Below are 11,447 nucleotides of genomic sequence, written 5' to 3'. Positions count from 1 at the left end.
CCTCGATTTCGGCCATTTTGCGGCGGCATGCACTAGCCAGCATGATAGGTCGAGGAGTTGCAGGAAGTGTGGGGAAGAGGGCCACCTCATCAAAGATTGCACCGGAGATCCACGGTGTATGTTATGTAGTGGGAAAGAGGGCGTGGACGGCCGGCATATTGCGGGAAGCAGCAGATGTCCGGTATATAGGAGGGAGCTGAACCGCACAGGCAAATGAGATTGATACAAATCAACCTCAATCACTGTGAGGCAGCTCAGGACCTGCTCTCGCAAACCATTCGAGAGTCGAATGTCGATGTCGCGGTTATTTGCGAGCCGTACAGAAACTACGGCGGTACGACTTGGGCGGTGGATGCGTCTGGCAACGCGGCAATCTGGGCGTGCGGAAGACAGGCCATTCAGGAAGTCAACGACGTTCTGGAGGTGGAAAGGTTAAAGCAGTTGGCTGGTCTATCGGAGCTTTCGACGAGGAGACATTCCTGGCCGCATTGGAGGGAGCCCATGATCCGGATGGAACAGCGGTGGAAAGGGTCACACAGCTGTCTCAGCGCGTAATCGAAGCATGCGACGTTACGATGCCACGACGACGTTTGAACCACGGCAAGAGGCCAAACTACTGGTGGAACACGGAGATCGCTGCCTTGAGATCCTCTTGTCGCGAGGAGACTTTCCCACAGGACAAGGAGAAGGCCGGAGCACCAGGAGCGTGAGGAGGAATACAGGGATATGCGAAGCAACCTTAAGAAGGCCATTCGGAGAAGCAAGCGGGAATGCTACCAAAAGCTCTGCATGGAGGCTAATAAGAATCCGTGGGGTACAGCCTACCAAGTTGTAATGAAGAAGATCCGCGGGCAAAAATCACCTCAGGTGACATGCCCACGGCTCTTGTTGCAAATAATTGCAACTCTTTTCCCGCAGCAGGAGCAGGACGAAAGAGAACCCCAACTGGCAGCTCAGCAGGACGTCTTCTCGATCCCTGATGTTACCGAAGAGGAACTTTGGGAAATCTGCAGACGTATTGGGGACAGCAAGGCCCCGGGATTGGACGGAATTCCGAACAGGGCTCTAAAGGTGGCGGTCAAGACCAGACCAAGGTGGTTCGCAAGCACATTCGAATCGTGCATGGCGGAAGGAGTGTTTCCCGTCCAGTGGAAGAGGCAGAAGCTGGTCTTGCTACCGAAGCCTCGAAAACCACCCGGCGTGCCCTCTTCATATCGCCCTATTTGTCTCATAGACACCATGGGGAAGATGCTGGAGAGGGTGATATACAACAGGCTGCTCCCGTTCATCGAGCTTGCGGGTGGTCTTTCAGAGCGGCAATATGGGTTTCGGCGAGCCCGTTCTACGGTCGATGCAGTAGCAAAGGTCGTGGAATTGGCTCGAAATGCAATGGCCATGGGCAAATGCTGTGCTCTGGTGACGCTGGACGTCAAAAATGCTTTTAACTCAGCCAACTGGGGCTGGATTAAGGGCGCTTTGGGCAAACTGGGTGTTCCTAGTTACTTGGCTCGGCTCATCGAGAGTTACTTTTCGGACAGACTTCTCTGGTACGAGACGAACGACGGACCAAAGGAATACATTGTGACAGTAGGTGTGCCTCAAGGTTCTGTATTGGGACCGCTGCTGTGGAACATAATGTACGACGGAGTGCTTGGCCTTCGCGTGCCGGAGGAGACAACGCTGATTGGTTTTGCGGACGACTTGACGGTAGTTGCAATTGCAAAGCATCCCGAGGACGTGGAGCTTTATGCAAATGAAGCCATTCATACCATCAAGTCATGGTTACGAATGGCCAAGCTGGACCTGGCGGACGAAAAGACAGAGGCGGTCCTCATTACCAACCGTAGGAAGAACAACACGGTTACCATCCAGGTTGGTAATCGTGAGGTCGTCTCAAAATCGGTTGTCAAATACCTGGGGGTGATGATTGATGCCAAGCTGAGTTTCAAGGGACACTTGGATTATGCGCGAGAGAAGGCAGCAAATGCCAGCTCATCCCTTGCAAGGATGATGCCTAACGTGGGACGGCCGAAGTATAGTCGCAGGCTACTCATCGCGGGAGTGGTGAGGTCGATCCTGCTATACGCGGCCCCTGTCTGGGCGGGAGCGTTGAACCACGCTGTCAACCGGAGCAAGATATGTTCGGCATACCGGCCAATTGCGCTAAGGGTGTGCAGCGCATTTAGGACAGCGTCGACGGAGGCAGTGTGTGTTATCGCAGGAATGATCCCTATAGATCTTCTAGCGAGCGAGGCACACTGGCTCTACGAAAAACGGAAGGCAAATCCAGCCGAGGTGAATGCGGATTTCCGAAAAGCCATCAGGAGAGAGTTGTGTGGCAAGTGGCAACAACGATGGGATAACTCCGACAAGGGCAGGTGAACCCATACATTGATCCCGTGCATCGAGAAATGGGTCAACCGAAAGCACGGAGAATTGAATTACCACCTGACACAGTTCCCTACGGGACACGGTGGCTATAGGAAGTACTTGCATCGCTTCGAGTTGAACGAGTGTCCCAACTGTCCTGAATGCGGTGCTACACTCGAGGACCCGGAGCACGTTATGTTCCATTGTCCCAGATTTCTGCAGCAGAAAAGGAGTTTGAACAGCATCTTAGGGGCGGACATCGAGCCCTCCAACCTGGTGGAAGAGATGTTGAAGTCGGAGGAAAACTGGATGGCGGTAAATGAGGCAGTAGCCGTGGTGCAGACAAAACTCCTGGAGTTGGGTCGAGTTCGGAAGGCGGCGCGACGGAGACGTGACATGGACGAGCTGGTATAGCGAACCAGAGCCTCCCCCGCGAAGTAATACTTCACGGTGGTCCCGCGGGGAGGGGCGGAAGAGTGGGGGTTGTTTTAGTGGGTGTGAATCCCACACACTGCTGTAACCAGGCGCAGCAGCGTCTTTCTAAGATTTTCACCTCCATCCATAAAAAAAAAAAAAAAAAGTGGATGGAACCCTGAGCTTTCACTTTCATCCAATGGTAAAGAATACAAAGTTTGGGGACAACATTAGTGTGGTGTCTGGTGCGTATATCTTGTCATTTCTTATTGGCAGCTTAAGATATTATCCAAAGGTTTCCAGTTAAATGATGTTTACCTGCTTTGCCCTAATTTACCTACATTGCGTTGCCTATTTGAAATTTCTAATAGAATGCGAGGAATTTTTAGGCCAGCCTTTGACTGTGTGCTAAGAAGGATTCATATGGGGAATTGAATCATTAGCTGCGTATTGAGGGTTCTCTGGAGAAAATTTAAGGTTGAGCCGGTCGCCTTAATATCATCTCTCTTTTGCAACTCAACTGCCATGGCCTCCTGCATAAAACCTCCCAAAATGTAGCCTTGATGAAAAGGTATCATATTCGATTGCAGCAATACAGGTGACGAAACTTAACGCCAACTCGTCCCTCAAATCTCATGGTAGCTCTTCTTGATTGCCCATCTTGTGCTTGACGAATTCTTAAGATGCAGTCAAATTCTTCTACTTCAGCTACCAAATTGACAAATTAAAGGGCACCAACCTGGACGATCCTAGAGTTATGCATCTATGGGCTATGATATTCGCATACAATTCAAATAGCCGTGCATAGAAGATTTAAATGGAGTGCGATCTTTAGCAGCTGTAATATCATATCTGGCATCAGTAAGTTCTGGCCAACTATTAGAGGCTCTACCAATTGTACTTAACATAAAGGTAATGTTGCTATGAAATTCGACAATAATCCAGTTAGTGATCCCAAAAACTCGACTACTACTTAAACTACTTCAACAGACATTTTATCGAAGATTCGCCGCCTGACACAACCGAATACAACTTCTGGTTGACATCAGTCGTTCATCGCTCCCGAATCTATTACTTGGGTGGCGAGAGTCCTCCAAAAAGCTCAGTTCAAAACAATATTTGCAACATGTCTGCACAGATAAACGAATGCTTACATTAATTTCATAACTTCTTTGTCAACATAAACTTGACACTGTTGTTTACAGTGACTAGTTTCACCTAGAGCTGACCAAGCTAGATATAACTGTAGACAGTCAATCTATGTATCTCCATCACTAACAATCCAAAAATCCTCGATACTACCCTCAATAGCATGGTCACATCTTTTGGACATGTATTTAAGGAAGTCGTCTAGTATCTTTTTTCTAAAAAATTGATGTCCCTTTTTTCTTATAGTATATACCTATAGTAATAACACAATATCTTATGTGCCTGCGAGCTCAGTAAATGTGTGTGAGTCTTATTATATTATATTAATAACATATGTAAAAAAATAAGCAGCAAGAACAGGAATTTTAAAGTCGCAGCTTAAAGTTGAGTGGAGGAAGGTAAAAGATAAACAGGTCTTACTGGTAACGCGTAGAGCGATCTGTAACAAATCGTGCAACAGAACATTCAGATTTATAAGTATTCCGTTCTTTGTGCAGTGACACGCCCCTTTTCGACTATAATAAATTAGCAGCGTTTATGAGGATTTTACAATAATAATCACCTCAACCACCAACTAAATGGGCAAAAGAACACCTCCCGTCGCAATATGAAGGACCATGAAAAGTGTGTCTCAAGATTTAGGGCGATACAGTCTGCAGATATGCCAGTGCTTAACTTCATCCTGAGGAGGCCCTAAAGTCGTTTACGGAACTTAAATCTATTTCATTCCTGATGTCATATCACCAACCGAGGAAACCGTACCACAATCAACCAGAGGTACTCTTCCTCAGCTTCAATTGGGGTAGCACCCTCGCCTCAATTGGTATCTGTTGTGTTCACTTATGAAAACAGGTCTTTCTAAATGGATTGACTTTTGACCAAATCAACCATGTCCCCAATCAGAAAAGATAGGTTCAATAGACTCCAAAGTGAATTTTTAGCACTTAAAAACCTATTTTTGCATTTGATGAGTCTGAAAATCAACCCGTTGCCGGTATCACTATGTTCCTACACTAATTCTTGATTAAGCTCGCCGTAGCGTCTTGATGAACTCCACAACTAAATTCCGTATTAAGATACGTCAATACCTTGTCAAAGGCTTGAAGCAAAGATGATTGACAAGCAATTAAGAATAGCATTTTACTTACTGACAAGTCCCATGTTGATAAAACGCTGTCCAATTGGCAAACCCCTAAATACCATCTGATTGGTAGGAGAATAGAAACGTTCCAGTATGAAAAAGAGAAAACGATAAGGGCAAATGTTCAAATGTCGTTATCCTATACTATGAAGAATTTCTAGTGTATTCTTGACAATAGTATTAACGAAATCGTTCAAATTAACGTGAACCAAACAGTGTCGCTTATGGGGAAGCAAGCGAAGGCATCTCCTCTCTACTTTGCCTTCTTCGATTTAGAAAAGGAGTTTGAGCGCGTTTCTGACAAATTCAGTTAGCATGGAATCTGACTCCAGTGAAGCTATCACTATAACTGTCGAATGATACCGATCTCTCGAGAACCGACGTCCTTTGATATTGCGAATCAAGGAAGATCTCAAATCCAAAATCTACATCAGTGCCACTCGCCCCGTTGCCCTCTATACATGTGATTACTAGTCAGCTATCAATGACAATAAACGCTGCCTCGCGGTAATGGAAACGAGGATTTCGATCACTGGTATAAGTACCGAATAAGACAAAGGCTAAAGAAAAAAGAGGGACATATTGGAAAACATTTACTAGAACCTTTCAATTGTAGATCAATATTTTTCTGTCGGAAACTGACTTCCTAATACAGCCTATTCGATTCCTTCTTCAGATAAGATCTCCCGCGGAAGTGGCTCCCAAAGTGCAGAATATACAATGGAAATGATCTTCACAATCACCTGAAGAACGGTTCGAAGATGAATGTAAACTAGCAACGGAACGGAAGAATGCCACATACCGAGCAATTTTGCATTCTCAAAGAATGCCGGCACGCGCATAATACCCAACTGAACGTAGATAGCGGCTTTTAGAATCGTAGTGGGAATACCCAACGCCCACTGCAGTTTCTGAAGGAAGGATAAAATCTCCATACCGTAGGGTGAAAGTTTTAGGAGAACGCTTAATAGCAAATACGAGGCACCTTAAAGTAGGTTATAAGACTGATGACTATCCTTATTTATATTAATTGGAATTCATATAAAATCCCATGAACCAGTACCCAAAATACCGGCTTCACTCAAACATCGCATTGCGTTTTGCAGCTAAAATAGCAGTCCTTTTACAAGGGCTGAGATTATAAAAACCTAAACTCAATACACTACATCCATTAAAAAATGAACGCAATTGTTTCAAAAAAAGACTGTTCGTACTGAATATGTTTACACCATTAGCACTTAGCCTGCATTTACATCAGCGTCCTCCATCAATACAATTCTCCGATCATTTGTTATCCCTATCCGAGGCTTCTATCCAATTATACCGTGTGGAAACTTTTGTTTAATAGCTGCAATATGGCGCCGAGAATTAAGAGCATCGTACTCCCACTCAGGTTTGACGGAAAATGGTACATTGGTTTGGGGGACCACTTGTCCTAGTTTTTGCGATAACTAGAAACTACTTCAAACGTAATGAAAAATATCACTCGTTTCTGTAAGTTGTATTAAAACTTTAAAGATATTCCCTGGTTAAGTTGACATTGTCTACAACCACATAGAAGGGTTCCGCCAACTGAAGACGACGGACAAATGTTGCCACCACGAACCGTGGAAGAAACAGTCCGTGCCGTAAGTCGCCAGGGGTCGATAGAATTAAATACGGAAGTGACCAGATTGATTAAATACGGAGGTCACCAGCTACACCAACCGTTCACCAATTGGTGCTCAAAGTGTGGGACATTGAATCAATGCCTGACGATTGGTAATGGGCCATTAACTATCTGTCCCATACATAAAAAGAGGGATATCACGGAGTACAGCAATTATAGAGGTATCACGTCGGCGAGTACCATCTATATTTTCCGCAAAGAGAGATCCATACCAAAGAGGCTTCACTCCAGGCAAATCAAAAACAGATCAGATTTTCTCTCTGCGGAAAGTGATGGAAAAACTATTGGAATATGGCCATCAGTTACACCATCTTTTCATTGACTTCAAGGTCGCCTATGATACATTGCCAGAGTAAAACTATACACGGCCATAAGAGTATTCCATATCCCGATCAAATTGATAAGATTGACTAGGCTGACTCTAACCAATGTGCGAGGGGGCGCGAGATCTTGGGCTGCACATTAATGAAGGCAAGATAAAGTACATAATGACAATGCCAGCACTAAAAACTAAAGAACGCAAAGCATCAAATGGCACTGGCAAATGAGAATAATAAATATTTCTCCTGTCTAGGGTCGAAAATCACAATCGATAATAGCTACGACGATGAAGTCCGCGCATGGTTGTTGGCAGCCAACAGAGTATATTTTAGCTTACAAAAACTGTTCCGCTTGAAATAATTCACCAGAGGGTCAAATCTCTTACTATACAAGACAATGATCTTGCCAGTCCTCATTGATTTCTCGGAGACTTAAATTCTTAACAAAAAACATTGCGAAATTTTTGCCGAGAGAAGAAGAATTTTTGACCCCGATACGAGGATGGACCATTCCGTAGCCTACATAACAATGAAATTTATGAGTGATACCACGACCGCCTGGTTATGTATAACACGGGAGACCCTGCCTCAGATGTAGCGATGGCGTAGGTCATGACGCCAGACAGTTTCTAAAAATATCAAATTGATGGACCTCGGCGCAAAATCGGGATGTCTGGAATCCCTTAAGTCCGCAATCCACGTACAGTTCTGCCTGAAGGGACCGCATTTGACCGGCGTAACCTGGATGGGATGCATTTTGACTGTTCAGTGGTCGGTGATCGAATGGAAAATGATTCGGCCAACCGACGAGGTATGTTTGTTTAGGCTGTGAGCGAGAATTTGATGGTCATCTTTATCACTGGTGAACATTTGTAGTGCCCACGGCTTAGCGCCATGAGCAGTATTTCATTCGCCTTTTCCGGGGTCAATTTGATCAAAGAATGCATTCAATAATGTGTAATATGGTTTCTGCGATTTTCCTTCTCCATCAGAGAGAATTCAACTAAAGACATTGTAGCTGGTAGGATTTTCCGTAGTTGAATGTTTCGTGCAGTTTTTCTGAATTTTGTGGATTTTATAGCCTGAAAACTTACAAAGTTAGCAACCGAACGTTTTGAAAGTGCAAAATGTTGCCTTTGTCGAGGAAAATGACAAAGAGTTGCCAAAACAAGGGCTAGCTGAAAAGAAAGTAGGTAGTTAGTTGTATTTCGTAACAATTAGAGTAGACATTCTTTTTTTAGTAGTTGACTGGAACTACGAGAAGCCAAGTGGAGGGATCGGCGAGGGAATTTCATTCTGGATTTGAGTAAAAAGTGAAAAGGAATCAAGGCTTGGGAAGGATTCTGCTCGATTGTGTCCTGTTGAAGAGAATTGAAAGCGAGTACAGGAGGAGAAAGTCATCGCGACCAGGCAAAGTTCAAGTAATCCTTTTTGTTATCATAGACTGTGCCACTTAATTGAGATTTTGATAATTTGTAAGATAATTTCGTGAGTAGTTTACAGCCAATGACGAACATCTCGAAACAAAGACTGGTGTTTCGAGGGCGCTATTTTTGGTGATTATTTCCTAAAAGTGCAGTAATACATATATCCGCGAAGTCAGGGGAGAGCGTTTCTATGTTTCGTAGGATTTCTTTTGTTGTCTTCAAAAAAGTTGGGAGTTTGTTTGTAGGAGACTTGTGGACCCTCTCTCAGAACGTTAACTAATTGAGTTGCCAGTTTGTGCTAAAAGAAAGATCGCTTGTTAATTTGAATCGAAATTTTAAAGAAATAAGAAAATCAGACTAAAGGAAAGATCGATTTCGTTGTTAGTGTGAGATCAGAAACACCAATTCAAAAACCCAAAACTTGGAAATCGGAATTTCCATCTTATTAATAAGGACTATACGAGTAGTTTGAAAACAATTAGTGAACGTATTCTTATAAAAACGTTTAGACGGAGTTATCGCAGAATTAATTAAAACGGTCGTATGCGTAGCCATTACAAATTATTGTGGCACGCCATTTGTGTATCGATCTTCAGGATCGATCTGGGTGAAGGCATTTCGAAGTTTTCTTTTCTTTTCTCTCTTCTTTCTTTTTCTTTTGTGTAAAACAAAACCTTATTAAAATCGATCAATGTCTGTCTGTCACACGCACTTTTTTGTTGATTAGGATTGGATTTTGCTTCTTCATTATTTATGTTTCTTTGATTTTATTTATATTTCTTGAATTTAACTTTCTTTTATTTTCGTATTTTTTTTTTGTGATGAATTATTTTCCTTCTTTTTTTTATGAATCATTTTCGTTTTAATTTTATTTTATTATTCTGCTGGTTTTTTTTGATATTGGTTGAATAGCGAACGAATTGCAGTTGATTCTTCTTGATTTGAGGACTTCCTTTCCTACCTCCTCCTCTTCAGTCCTGCAAAGCTCTCTAGATAAGGGCATTCTCCCATGGAATGACTTGAGCATGTTAAGGCAGGATGGAAACTTCAAAGGCCGCGCCTCACAACCCATCTAGGATAGGGAAAACATGGGACGAGGATCCTCTTTTTTGATTGCGGCACTCGGGTCAGGAGTTTTGTGGCTCCACGCACGCGGTTGATCCGTATTTTTTTTTATTTTCATTCCAGGTTAGCTCACGTGATGTTATTTCGATAGGCTCGCGTGAACCCCCTTTTTAAGGCTTTGTGTAAACTCAAAACCTTATTAAAATCGGTTTATTGTCTGTCTGTCTGTCCGTCACACGGTCTCGGTTAGTACTTTTCGAGGCCAGTCTTAGTTTTGATATTTGTTGAAAAGGTGGGGAGTGCGGGGGGTTGAAAGCGATCATTTTTTTAACGAACCCATTCTCAGAAACTACCCAACAAAAAATCTGAAAAAATCAGCGAGCTGCCACTATATGGTGCCTAAGCTACGAAATAATTGACAGGAAAACCCCAGCAGAAATGTAGGCTACAGCACAGAACATTATCCTGCCAAATTTGATGAAAATCCCACTATCACTAACAAAGTTATACTAGGTCAAAACTGTCGCTTCTCTGCAAATTCAAGACTATGAATGTCAATATTACTTGAGAGTGGAAATTTTCACATAATATTGGGTTGGGGGAAAAGAAATGTCGTATTTTGTCAATAGATGGCGACCCTTAAACATATCTTGTGTTGTACTTATCGCATCTGGTCATACTATACGGCGATTTGAAGACGACAATCTGTGCTAAAAGTGTCTCTTTCACAGTGTTGTGATCGTACGTTTCAGTCTCAAGTTATAGTGCGTCAAAGATAGAGTCCACCAAGCAAGAAATTCGTTATATTTTACGTTTTTACTACCTGATAGGTAAAAATGTAACGAAAGCGGTCGAAAAAATTTGTGAAGTTTATGAGTCCGATACTGTAACGATTCGCACAGCACAGCGTTGGTACGATCGATTTCGTTCTGGTGTAGTGCATGTCCAAGATACACCCCGTACTGGTAGGCCAATCGTCGTAGAAAGCGGTAAAATCGTCGAAATCATCTAAGTAGACCGGCATGTGAGCATTCGCTCGATTGGCCAGGAATTGGGTATAGACCATAAAACCGTTTGGAACCATTTGCAGAAGATTGGATTCCAAAAAAAGGTGGATGTTTGGGTGTCACACGAGTTGACGCAAAAAAATCTCTTGGACCGAATCAACGCCTGCGATGCACTCCTGAAATGGAACGAATTCGACCCATTTGGGTGATGAAAAGTGGATCACGTACGACAACCTCAAGCGAAAAAGATCGTGGTCGAAGCGCGGCGAGCCGGCCTAAACCATCGCCAAGTCCGGATTGACGACCAGGAAGGTTTTGGTGTGTGTTTGGTGGGATTGGAAGGGAATCATCCACTATGAGCTGCTCAACTATGGCCAGACAACCCGACCGTTTGAAACAGACGGTTGACCATAAGCGGCCAGAATTGGACAATAGGAATGGTGTTGTGTTCCACGAAGACAACGCTTGGCCTCACACATCTTTGATGACCCGCTAGAAGCTACGGGAACCCGGATGGGATGTCCTATCGCACCCACCGTACAGTCCGGACCTGGCATCAAGTGATTACTATCTCTTCCGGTCCATGCAAAGCGCTGTCGGTGCTACTAAGTTGGCCTCAAAAGAGGCTTGCGAAAACTGGCTGTCTGAGTTTTTTCCAAATAAGGAGGGTGGGGTTTTATAAAGTGGGGATAATGAACTTGCCTTCTAAATGGCAACAAGTTTGCGAACAAAACGGCGCATATTTGACGGATAACTCTAAGTATGTTAAATAAAGTGTCAAATTTCAATCACAAATACGACATTTCATTTTCCCCAACCCAGTATTTGCATATTTTACGTGCTACATGCTAATGGGAGAAATGCACACTCAAATCTCTTTATGAA

This window comes from Hermetia illucens, chromosome 4, assembly GCF_905115235.1.
Source record: "Hermetia illucens chromosome 4, iHerIll2.2.curated.20191125, whole genome shotgun sequence".
In the NCBI taxonomy this organism is placed as follows: domain Eukaryota; kingdom Metazoa; phylum Arthropoda; class Insecta; order Diptera; family Stratiomyidae; genus Hermetia; species Hermetia illucens.
Note: the sequence above shows the minus strand (reverse complement) of the source record.